Raw genomic sequence first — 12,368 nt, forward strand, 5'->3', positions numbered from 1 at the left:
AGGACCCACAAGTTCAGGGCTGTTGCCCAATAACAAATGCAGAGGGAGGTGGGGAGGGAAAGACTTTCAGGCCCTGAGTCTTTCTCTTTTCATGATACCACCTAAAGCAATAGTTAGACATGTGTTGACTGTGAATATTCTATTTTATCAGAGAATTTCCCAAATTTGATAACACATGGTAACCAGACTAAAGGGTTATTTCTAGAGCTTCTTTATACATGAATTGTAAGGAGCTAAGAGAAAAGACGGTTGTACTAATTCACTTGGTGCAGCTTTTGTAGACACACTGATCAAGGAATAAGATATTCAGGTTTTAAGTCCAGAACTGGTCCAGGTGTTCTTTTTGTCATTCAAAGGTGGGCTCAGAATTAGGAGTATGTTCTGTGTTGGCTTGTTCCTCTGTGAGAGGTGCTATGTCAGCACAGAGCTCAGGGACCTGGCAGGGGACACATATCATGAAACACTGATTAGTAATGTAACCTCAGACCCCCTCTGAGCATCGTACTTGTGCCCTCCTCCTTCTGTCAGGTGCGGTCAAGTCTTCAGCTATGAAAATGTATGCCTCATGAATATTCAAATTAGAAGAAGTAGACTATGTTAAACGTGAATCTTTCTGGGCCAGGAGAGCATCACCCACAGCCACACTGTCCCATATACAAGTCCTAGAGAGGACAACCCTTCACCATGGACTGGAGCTGGAGAGCCTTCTTCCTGGTGGCAGTGGCTACAGGTAAGGGGTTATCCAGACCCTAGGTTGAGGAGGGGCCAGAAAGAGTCAAGGGAGATTTTCAACCACTGCTATGTCCTCTCCACAGGTGTCCACTCTCAGGTGCAGCTGCTGCAGTCTGGGTCTGAGATGAGAAAGCCTGGGGCCTCAGTGAAGCTCTCCTGCAAAGTTTCTGGGTGCACCTTCACAGAATACTATATGCACTGGGTTTAACAGACCTGAGGACAAGGGCTTGAGTGGATGAGAAGAATTGACCCTTCAGATAGTGAAACAAAATACACACAGAAGTTTCAGGGCAGAGTCATAACTGCAGATATGTCCACCAGTACAGCCTACATGGAGCTGAGCAGCCTGAGAGCTGAGGACACAGCTGTGTATTACTGTGCGAGACACAGTGAGGGGAAATCAGTGTGAACCCAGACACAGACCTCCCTTCATGAGACAGAAGGGTTGGACTTAAGGGGGCACTCAAGTTCTACAGGCGACAGAGAACAAACCAGGGGGCTGTTGTGGGCCTGGGTAGGAAGGAAGGGGCTTCCGTTTTGGAGCAGGGGTTTCCTCTCAGAGCTCTCAGATTCATCCAGAGACACTTCATTCTTCTTTGCTACGAATCTAATTTCTCAGATTTTCAGTGCAGACAATAAAAAGGGATGTAATGCAGTCCATTTGCAGGAAACACATCAGTATGGACTGAGGACCTCTCCTCCACCAAGTCCCTCTGTAACCTGCTATCTTTTCTTGACAGAAATGAAACAATTTCTTATAATATTAAATATATACTTAACATGCGTCTCATAAGTTTTCCCAGAGTGTTTGCTCCAGAATGACAAACTCTATGCTCCTACAAAAATATATGCAAATAATACAGCCTCTTTGTATTAGAAGTTACAAACATCCCAAATGTCATTCTTATTTTAAAATAAGTAAACCGGGTCCCTTGCTGGTGTGTTTCAGTGAATTGAGCCCTGGCCTGAAAATTGAAAGGTCACTGGTTTGACTCCAATTCAGGACAAATGCTTAGATTTTGGCTCGGGTATCCAACTGGGGACATATGAAAAGCTACTGATTGATGTAACTCTCTCACATGATGTTTCTCTCCATCTCTTTCTTACTCTCCCCACCCCAAAATAAATTAACAAAATTGGAATATAAGACAGAAACCTGTACTTGAACAAGAATTAAATAAAAATCATATTTAAAAAATTAAAAAACAAATAAAATACCCTTGCTGGTGTAGTTCAGTGGATTGAGCACAGGCCTGCGAACCAAAGGATCGTGGTTTTATTCCCAGTCAGGGCACATGCCTGGGTTGCAGGGCAGTTCTCAGCAGGGGACGCAAGAAAGGCAACCATACATTGATATTTTTCTCCCTCTCTCCTTCCCTCTCCCCCAAAGATAAATAAATAAAATCTTAAAAAAATAAACCAACTTGGGAATATCCACAAATGGAATTCTACCCAGTAGTGAAAATAACAATCAGCTAATACAGACATTGACACAGATGGTCTAAGTGATCACTCAGAGTGGAAGGAGCTGGGCTCAGAGTTTACAAAGGTTCATGTCCTGGTGTTCACATGGCGACCCCAGGATAACAGTGATTGGCTGGGCTTCCTGTTTCTTTCTCCCTTTCCCAGGTGGGAAGCTGTACTCTGTGGCAACTGATGTTTCCCTCATTGTCAGGGCCCTGAGTGATGTATGACTCCACACATAAAAGCAAACACCTCCAGGCTACTTGTAATGCACAGTGTCCATGACCAGGTCTGATGCTGTCCTGGCAGCAGCTGGATCCTCCAGGTCCCTCCATTTTCAGGTCTCTACCACCAGCACAGGACTCCAGGGCAGGCAACACCCCACTGATCCCCCATCCCCTACAATCACCTTTCACCACATCCAGGCTTCCAGTGCCTTCACACGCTTCTGTAATAAAATCTAACTTAAATTAGTAGTATAAATGGACTCATGTAATATTTGCCTTCCCATTGCAGCTTTATTTCACAGACATAATATCACCCAGTTTCAAATACATTGTGGTTTGTGGCAGAATTTTCTCTACTTTAAGCATGACTAATACTCTGTTGTTAGTACATGACCCATATTTATCCACTCACCCACTGATGGACACTAAGGTGTTTTTTATGTATTGACTGCAGTGAACCATGTGGCAATGGACAGGGCAGTTCAAATACTTCTTCCAAGTCGTGGTGTTTATTATTGAATGAACACCTAGAAGCTGCATGATTCAATCTTGCAGGACTTTGAAAGTTTTGAGGGGAGGTGGAACCTACACCCTGTTTTCCATGTGGCAGCACAATTTGATTCTACCATTCAGAGTGTGCAAGGGCTCCCTTTCCCCACATGCTCACCAACACTTGATCTGTTTCACTCTCATTTTCTGTCCTTTTACAATAACTGCCTGCCAGGGGGGTGAGGTGGTTTTCTAATGGGGCTTTGATCTGCAGATTCTGAGGACTGGGGGTCTGTTTGTGAACCTGTGGATAGATTTATTTATTTCTGGGTCAGTGTTATCATCCTCTCTATTTGACTCTTTTTTTTTTTTTTTTGGCTTCCATCACTTACCCTCAGTTACGTTTATTATTCTGAGGTCTGCCCACACTTTTCTAGTAGGTTCTAACAAGTAACCAGAGTTTTTTCAAATTTAATGTTTAACAATCTCAATACCTGAGTCCCATAGAAATGCCATTAGAAAATATATCCATTAGGACCTGTCCTTGTCGTTTGTTATTCTTATACTTTCTAGTGCAACCAGAGTTGTCAGAAAGGAAAGTAGCCTCAAGTGTCCTGTTCTGCTGTCTCATGTATCATTACTTTGCACTCATAATTAATTAACTCAGGTGGAGAAGGAGCACCATCCCCCAGTCCTCCCACAACACCTTCACTGTGGACATCTCTGTGAATCAACCAGGGCTGCTTCTGAAGGCTTTGGTTGCCGTGAAGACCTTTGTAGAAATTTGTTTGTGCCATTAGTTCTACAGAATTCAGTTGACCCAGGGACTTCTTGATTGTTTTCCCTCCTTGGGGTGGGGCAGCAAATTTTTACTTCCCCACAGAGCATTTCTCTGCTCCTGTTTATCCAGATGCATCCTATCCTCATGATAATAGGAAGGTTGTGAGTGTGGGGGGTGGGGCTGAGACAGTATCATTTTCAGACCTAGAAGTGAGCCTTATTATTAATAGCAGTGATGCACCCAAGTCTGGTCTGTGTCCTTGCAGATTTTCTTTGTCTCAGTGTCTCAGAGATTCTTCTCTAAATGTTATAGATTTTCATGAATTTACTCCTACTAACTCCATGTTACAGGCTCAACAAAATAAGGGTGGGATGAGTTGGTCTTATTAGAAAGAATCTAAAATCAGGTGACACATTTTTCCCCATCTGTGTAAAGCTGATGCTCAATCTAAAGGGGTGATTCAGACAATTGTCAATGTGCAGACAGACATCTCCATTCATTACTGTGTGAGACTCAGAGAGATAAAGAGAGTACAATTCCAGACAAACCCCTCTCTGTGAACAGACAAAAGAGCTGATCTGCATGGGCTGCTCAGGGCTCTGAGGGAGAAAGTCAAAAGCAACCCTGTCACTGTATCACAGGAAGTCTGATCATCCAGAGACAATTTCCTACTCTCCCACCTCCATAAGCAGCTCTTGCTTCTGCTACAAGGGAAATGCCCATCCAGTCTTCCCCATGTGTGGGGGCGACTTTTCCCTCAAGCCCCCCACCTCGACCACCACAGTTGAAAGTAAATGTGATGTGATCTGCTTAGGGAGGAAAAGTGGTCGATCCCTCAAAGGGGAAGGTCCAAGAGCCCCTGCTCAAGGGGTTTTAATGGGTTTGTTTGCACAAGAATACAGGTAAGGATCAAACAATAGATAGCATTCAAAGAACTGTGAGGGTGTTACCAAACAGAGGTCCAAGGGGGGAGGTTTGCAATATTTGGCCCACCTAGGGATGCCAAAAACTGCTACAGAACAACAGCACACCCCCCAGGACGGTATACTAATACCTACTGGGCTCATCTGTCTGCCGCCAATTGGAAAGACATCTCTCAATGCCAGAAATTTGTGAAAGGAAAGGAAAGGTTTATTTAAAGCTGTACAGACTTAAAGTAGTGACTCAATGTCCCTATTAAAACATCAACGTTCTTTAGGATAACCACAGAAACCCACAGTGCTTCCTTCACCCCTGTGCTAATTTGGGGTACCGTATCTCAGGAAAAGAAGCACACGTCTCTGTTTCATGCTGTTGGCACTATCAGCTGTGTCACAGTCCAGGCAGGATCTCTAATTAATCCAAAGTCATGCGGTACCTCCTCATGGTCCACTGGCAAGAGTTCTTTGTACCCATTTTTTCAGTCAAAGTCTCTCCTGCTTCCCAGGCCACGCGGCCAAAGAGAGCACCCCAAAGCAGAGTGGGCCTCTTCTACCAAAGCTGCAGGGGTCTGCGCTCCACCCAAAGCTCACGTCTTTCTCCTTCGCCTGGCTGCAGGAATCTCCATTCTGGCAAACCTACATGGTTTTCCCTTTCACCTGGGAAAGAGGGGGTCTACACTCTGCTAAAACCGCATGGCTCTACCCTTTGGGCAGGAAGGGGTCCTAACTCTGCCCAAACTGCATGGCTCTCCCCGCAGTGGCTGCCACATCTACCTTTAAATCTCCGTGCCAGTCCTCCTTTGCAGCCCCATTTCCAAATCCTCCTAAAATCAATTACACCTGGCAGGACTTCCATACCCTCTCAGCTTTACTGGGCTGCCATAGTGAGTCTGGGCAAGTGTGGCTCCATGGTGTGGATCCAACCAACTCCAAGCTCTCATGCAGGCGCTGTAACTCAAGGTACCAGCCCTAACTTACATCCTGGGTAAAAGCCACTCCCTTCTCCCTGACTCAAAGCATGGCCACAGCTATCTAACATATCTATTAAACCAGTTAAAGGTTATAGATATGTTAAATGACCATTACAGAGATTAGCTGCAAAACTGTTGCTATGCAAAACAATTCTCAATGGCCCTGCTTCATTCATCCCTTCCTCCAACTGACAACTGGGGGGTGAAGGCATCTTAATATTTCCTGGACACCCTGAGCTCTGGACCCCATTCCAAATCATTTTCTGGTGCCCCCTCTTGGTTGTGCCCTGTTACAAGGGCTTATTCTCAGTCAGAGTCAGATAGCGAATGAGCCATAATACTTTGAGGAACAAACTTCTTGCTTGGACACTTATCATTTAAATGAGAACATTCTAAACAAAGCAGGTTTCACAGGATTTTTACATATTCATTCTTATGCCTGATTTACTTCAGATACCCACCCTTTCCAGCACAGGGCTGCACTGCCTACCCACCATAGGTTTTCAGGCTTAAGTGAATTAGAGCCAGGCAGCGCTTCTCTCAAACAGAAATGGGGACTCTGGCTATGTCAAAGCTGGGGGCAAGAGTCTATTGCTCTTTGTTTCAGCCTCCCGAGTCCTTCTATGATGGCCTCCCAAGTGAATGTGTCTGGTCTAGGTTGACCCTCTCTGAGGGCTCATACCCACCACGGACATCAACCATGATTTGGGGGCAGGGGAAGAAGCCGAAGCAGTGCTTGCTGCCAGAGACAAGCTTTGTCTCCTGTGGCCCACATTCCGGAGGTTGCACACTTAGCCATGGGGGGGTGGGGGACAGTTACAATTCCTGAAAGCAGGCATGGAAGTTCCCAACACCCATGGTCTTGCCTTTGTGTCTTCTGGCTGAAATCTCTCAGAATGGGGACCCGTGCCTGTGAATCAGTGAGATCTCTCCCACATGTTGAGGCAGAGTTGACTAACAGTGACTGGAAAAGCATCCCCTGGGTCTGACCCTCCCCAGGACAAACCAGTGCTCTTCTCACTGTGAACTCTGCAGGTTCCAGGTGCTGGGAGAACAGGAAATCACAAGGGTGAGTGCTCTCCACTGTACACATCAATCGTGTTTCCTTTTGGTCTTGTCAGATCAGGTCACTCACCAGGTTAAGCTCAATTTTGGGGCCTGTGCATGTGCTAGGAAGTGTGGAGAAGGGAGATATGGGGTTCAGTACCGTGAAAATTACCACAGTATGTGTGCCACTTATTAAGCAGGAGATGTGTGATGGGATTCATACCAAATGCAGGAGTACCCACATGGGACTTGAAAGCACGGGAACCTGAAGACATCAAAAATCCCCCAAACTCCTAAGAGCTTCAGGACTCAGGGGAGTTGGCTGAGTCAGTGAATATGAAAGCTCCAAGTAAGGAGCCCCTGGTGGCTTCAAAGAGCCCTGTCTATGTGGTTCCCTGAAGAGTAATTGGAGTTTAGAAAGACCACTTCTTCATCCAGTTATCAAAGTACAAGGTGTCCCTGAGCAAGCATCCTTAAGTCAGGTCTTTGCCTTTACTTCTGGACTTCAGACAGTGAGACGCCCATGCCCTGTGAACCCAGATGGGACCCTCTCCTGCAGGGCACAGGCTGCAGGGCACAGGCTGCGGAGCAGTGTCCATGAGGGACCCATAATCTCAGAGCTTCTGCCTGAGGAGCAGGTGCAGAGAGAGCTGGGGGGATTTCCTGTAAGGCCTGTGTCCTCCCATTTTCATGAAAACAACTACATTAACAGTTGAACATGAGGTGACTGTAAACATCCTATGGTATCAGAGAATTTACCACCTGATGCACATGAGATCCACAGTCAGCTGGGCTATTTCTATGCTTTCTTTATATCTAAATAGTAAGGAGCTGGTGATAGGGGTGCTTATTATCTCACCAGGTGCAACATTTTGGAGACCCACTGATCTAGGAATAAGGTATTTACCATTAGAGTTGAGAACTGCTCCAGGTGGTCTCCATGAACCTCAAATGTGGATTGACAATGAGGACCATATCCTATGCAGATTTGTTCCTCAGTGGGAGGAACTATGTCTGCACAGAGTTCAGGGACCTGACAGGGGAAATATATCCTACAACACTAATTGAGATTTGGACCCTGAGTCTTCCAATGAACATGTCCCTGTGTCCCTTCCTTTCTCTCAGGTGGGGTCAACTCTTCAGCTATTTAACACTCTGTATCAGGAATATAAAACTGAGAAGAGGTAGGCTAGATTACCTCTTACTCTTCCTGTGGGCATTCCTATACCCTGAGAACACCATCCAGAGCAGCACCCTTCTCTGCAAAGGTACTGAAGGCACAGCCTCTCACTATGGACTGGAGCTGGATACTGTCAGGATGGGCGGGGTAGGATAACCAGGCCTCTGGACTACAATCAAAATGGCACCCGGGCTACAATCCGAAAAAGATGGCTGTCATCAAACCAGAGAGCCAACATAGTTGGCTATGCCAAAATGGATATCCGCATAGCAACCTTAGCCACCAAGGATATATTGCTGCTTTGATAAGAGGGGACCAATCCCCAGTTCCCATGAAGAGAGCCAACCAGAATAAATCCCCGCCATATTCCCTGCTTAGGTTTGACTTCCCTGCTCCCACTCTGCAGACAAGGGAACCTTGCCTGGGTGGGCAAACCCCAATAAAGTTCTATACTGCCTAACTTTGTGGCTGATTGGCATTTTCTTCCTCGGCAGAGCCTTAAAAAGCCTTTCATATTGTGCTGAAACCCAGGAGGAGTTGTTGTCTGCTAAAGACTGCTTCTTTCCCTACCCCCCAAGGGAGCCTCATGGCCACCCCACCAGTCTGGACAAAGAGCCAAGGTAAGTACCATTGCCTTTATGTTTCTGGTCCCCGAACACTGATTCTGGGCTCCTGTCTGCTGGGAGAGACTGCTGTCCACCAAATCGCAGTGCTGCCTCGGGGTAACACTTCTGGGAGGGGCTGCTCTCCCTCCACTGAGAGGCTCCAGGCACCAGAGGAGATGTCCCTGGGCCTAGATCCCCATTTTTACCTGACCGGACCAGCAGATTGGGTTGAGGGATGCCAATTCTCATCTGCTGCTCCTCGTGGGACCAGGAATGGGAGGGAAGGAGTCCAATCCAGAGCCTAAGTCACCTCTAGGGTGCCTCCTGAAAAATTTGTCAACAATTGATTCTGGCCTCAAGCAAAAATGGCTGAGTTTTCTATCCACTATGGTCTGACCATTATATCAGTTCAGTAATCGTGAAACCTGGCCTCCTAAAGGCACTTTCAATTTTGTTACCCTTACTGACCTAGATAATTTTTGCAGATGGACTGGCAAGAGGTCTGAGGTCCCCTACATCCAGGGGCTTTGGGCCTTGTGCTCCCGCCTGGATCTGTGCACCCAATGCTCCACAGCCCAAGTTCTCCTCACCTGAGGGAACACTTAACCCATCTGGTCTCCTAAGCCTACCGCCCCAGAACCTCCCTCCTCCTTTTCTGATTTCCCTGAAAATCTTGCCTCCTCCTCCTTCTCCTCCTCTTCCTTATCAGCTCCCACCAATGGCTACTCCAGCCCTGGCCCTCCCCCCTCAACTGGATTCTCCCCCTCCCTCTAAAGACCTTTCTTCCCCAGTTAGCTCACATACTCACTCCCACCTGAATCTAGAGTCCCTAGACTTCCATATTTGCCCCCTCTGGGAACTGGCAGGAGCAGAAGATGTCATGTGGGTCCATGTCCCTTTTTCACTAACTGATCATTCTTGAATTGAAAAATGTCTAGGCTCATTCTCCACTAACCCTACCAATTTTCTCAGGGAATTCCAGTACCTAGTCCAGGCTTATGACCTCACATGGCATGACCTGCACATCATTTTAACTTCCACTATGACCCCAGACAAGTGCAACGTCGTCCAGACTGCAGCTAGGGCTCATGCACACCAAGCCCATGCCAACAATCCCCTCATGACAGTAGGGGCTGAATCTGTGCCCGAGGTGGAACCAGACTGGGGCTACCAGGTAGGACAGGTGTATCAGAGGTACCACGCCCAAATAGTTGAGTGCCTGACAGCAGGTATGCACTCATCTGCCCAGAAAGCAGTCAGTTACGATAAGCTCAGAGAGGTGACTCAAGGCCCCAGAGAAAACCTGGTGCTGTTTCTCAACAGACTGAGGCAATGGCACTCCATACCCACCTTGATCCAGCTTCTAACCCTGGGGCTACTGTCTTAGCTACTTACTTTATCTCCCAGTTGGTCCCAAATATTAGAAAAATACTGAAAAAGGCTGAGGATGGCCCCAAAACACCCATCTAAAATCTGCTCTATNGTTATATATATATATATATATATATATATATATATAACATTTAAAGTTTTCAATAACCGGGAAGCAGAGGCTGAGGCTGCCTGCCAGGCTCGCCTACAGCAAAAGGTAGCCCTGCAAACCCAAGCCATGCTAGTGGCCCTGTAGCTGGTGACACATAGTGGCATGGGGGACGAAGCTTAAGTCTGGGCCAGAAAACACCCCATGGGGAGCCTGTTTCAAGTGTGGCAAAGAAGGGTCCTAGGCCCGCCAGTGTCCTCAACCTCGGCCACCAATGAAGCCTTGCCCAGATTGCTGACAGCTTGGCCACTGGAGGGATGCCTGTATCCTTAGATGCTTGTTCCTGGCGCCTCCACGTGGGGGACCAGTCGATCAAGGTGTGGACTCTTCCCTGGCCATGCCAGATCTTCTCAGATTCCTAGGTGATTGAAGCAGCTCGGACTTGAAGACCCCCCCCCCCATCACCCTCGCTGAGCTCAGGGTAATGCTGCAGGTAGCAGGTAAGTCCATCTCTTTCTTAGTGGACACGGGGGCTACCTACTCTGTTTTACCATCTTTTACAGGACCCCTTACTTCTCCCCAGACCTTGGTCATGGGGGTTGGTGGGACCCTGTCTCACCCATGGCGAACCCCCCTGCTTAACTACAGTCTGGATGGCTTTCCCTTTTCCCATTCATTCCTTGTCATACCCTCCTGCCCTATTCCGCTTTTAGGATGGGATGTTCTCCAACTATTAGGCGCCACTCTCCAGGTCACCCAAACCCCTACCCCTTCCTCCTCCCTTATCCTACTGCTGTGGGAAAATCCAATTCCTACTCCAGCTCTGCCTATTTCCCCTTCCCTCATCAACCCATGAGTATGGGACACTTCTACCTCAACCATAGCTTCCCATCATCCCCCCCATCGTCATCTACCTCAAGCAGCCTGACATTTTCCCATCCCGACCCTAATTTCCTATCTCCCAAGGAAACTTAAAGGGGTTAGAGCTCATCATTACTCGCCTCTTAGATCAGAAACTTCTTTAACCAGATACTGCTTCAGGCCCAAACCTATTAATCCCTCTCTGACGAACCAGAAACTGCCGACCTCTAGCCCTTCCCCTCTATGCCGCCCTAAAAGGAGAAATTAGCCAGATTGAAAATGGCGCCCCTTATCCTATCAAATTGGTCAGAATGTCAGGATGGTTGGGGTGGAATAAACAGGCGCTGGACTACAATCAAAATGGTGCACAATCAAAATGGTACCCACTACTACAATCTGGAAAAGACAGCTGACATCAAACCAGAGAGCCAAAAGGGTGGGCTATGCCAAAATGGATATCCATATAGCAACCTGAGCCACCAATGATATATTGCCATTTTGTTCAATGGGGACCAATCCCCAGCTCCCACGAAAATAGCCAACCAGAATAAAACCCCACCATATTCCCTGCTTGGGCGCAACTTCCCCGGCCCCACTATGTGGACTGGGGAACCTTCCCTGGGTGCACAAACCCCAATAAAGCTCTATACTGCCTAACTTTGTGGCTGATTGGCATTTTCTTCCTCAGCGGAGCCTAAGAAAACCTTTCTGATACCATTCTTCCTGCTGGTACTGGATACAGATAAGGGGATCATCAGTGCCTGGATTGAAGAGGCAACCAGGGGCATTCAGTTGGAAATTTAACCTAATTCTGTCTCCTCTCCACAGTTGTCTATAACCAGGTCCAGCTGTTGCACCCTGAGTTTGAGGTGAGGAAGCCTGGGGCCTCAGTGAAGGTCTCCTGCAAGGCTTCTGGATCCACCTTTATCAGCCACTGAATGGACTGGGTGTGACAGGCACCAGGGCAAGGGACTCAGTAAATGGGACAAGCTGACACTCATAATAGTGAAACCAAGGTCCCACAGAAATTCCATGGCAAAGTCACCATAATCAAAGACATGTCTTCAAGTGCAGCATACATGGAACTGAGCAGTCTGAGAGCCAAGCACATGCCCCTTTACTGGGTGAAATACAGTGTGATGACCCACATCCTGAATGTGTCCCAAACTCTAAGAAATGGGGAATAGAGGCTGAGCTGAAGAGCTGACAGAGTGATTGCCCTCCTGATTTCCTCACACACAGTCAGGGTTTGAGACCAGGACTGATGCTGTCATGGGCACATCAGAAATTCAGGGAAAGTTTTCAGGGGATCAGATGCACTTTGAGGAAGAGGCATGAGAGATAATCCTGAAAATACCCCTATTGTTTTTTCTTATTGTGCAGGGGGCACATTGGGAGCCTACTTGAAGTCTTCCAATATATTATTTAGGTATTTGGGTGCTACTATTTTGGGTGCATATATGTTTACAATGTTTGTGTGTTCTCGACGGGTTCTTCCCTTGAGTATTATAAAGTGACCTTCTCAGTTTCTTTTTATGGCTCTCTTTTTAAAGTCCATTTTGTTTGGTATGAGTATTGCTACCCCAACATTTTATTAGGGATTTATTTTAA

General features: G+C 47.0%; 1 long non-coding RNA gene across 1 annotated transcript; it reads left to right on the plus strand.

Moving 5' to 3' along the window:
• Positions 1 to 630: 630 nt before the first annotated feature.
• On the plus strand, positions 631 to 7,291 carry LOC118992913 (uncharacterized). Its single transcript, XR_005067735.1, has 3 exons — positions 631 to 730; positions 816 to 1,137; positions 7,280 to 7,291. It is a non-coding gene; the product is annotated as an uncharacterized LOC118992913 (long non-coding RNA).
• Positions 7,292 to 12,368: the final 5,077 nt, after the last annotated feature.

Source organism: Sturnira hondurensis, unplaced genomic scaffold (genome assembly GCF_014824575.4).
Source record: "Sturnira hondurensis isolate 20B ecotype Veracruz unplaced genomic scaffold, ASM1482457v3 Scaffold0008457, whole genome shotgun sequence".
NCBI lineage: Eukaryota > Metazoa > Chordata > Mammalia > Chiroptera > Phyllostomidae > Sturnira > Sturnira hondurensis.